At 53.2% G+C, this 237-nt stretch overlaps 1 long non-coding RNA gene across 1 annotated transcript in view; it reads left to right on the forward strand.

Moving 5' to 3' along the window:
* Nucleotides 1–237, forward strand: part of LOC108445592 — a 7,975-nt gene that overhangs the window by 6,319 nt on the left and 1,419 nt on the right. The window contains exon 3 of the long non-coding RNA XR_001860518.1: nucleotides 92–237. This exon is cut by the window's right edge and continues 1,419 nt beyond it. This is a non-coding gene — a long non-coding RNA (uncharacterized LOC108445592). The remainder of the gene's footprint in view (nucleotides 1–91) is intronic.

Genomic DNA, 237 nt, shown 5'->3' on the forward strand with positions numbered 1-237 from the left:
CCTGACAGACACGGGGGGCAATTATCACAGTGTGATGAAAGAGCCTCCGCCAGGATGTATTGCACCGCTAATTACTGTCCTTTTTCTACAGGCTTCTAATGTGAGGAAAAACACGCGGTGACAAGTGTGGAAAAGAGCAAGCACTAAATTACTGTCAGAAAAATAAACGGCGGAGCGCGGCGCGGGGCGGTGATTTACGGGGGCAATTAGTCACCGCCCCACGGCGCCCATGGCGCA

Source organism: Corvus brachyrhynchos, unplaced genomic scaffold, assembly GCF_000691975.1.
Source record: "Corvus brachyrhynchos isolate BGI_N302 unplaced genomic scaffold, ASM69197v1 scaffold101, whole genome shotgun sequence".
NCBI classification, from domain to species: domain Eukaryota; kingdom Metazoa; phylum Chordata; class Aves; order Passeriformes; family Corvidae; genus Corvus; species Corvus brachyrhynchos.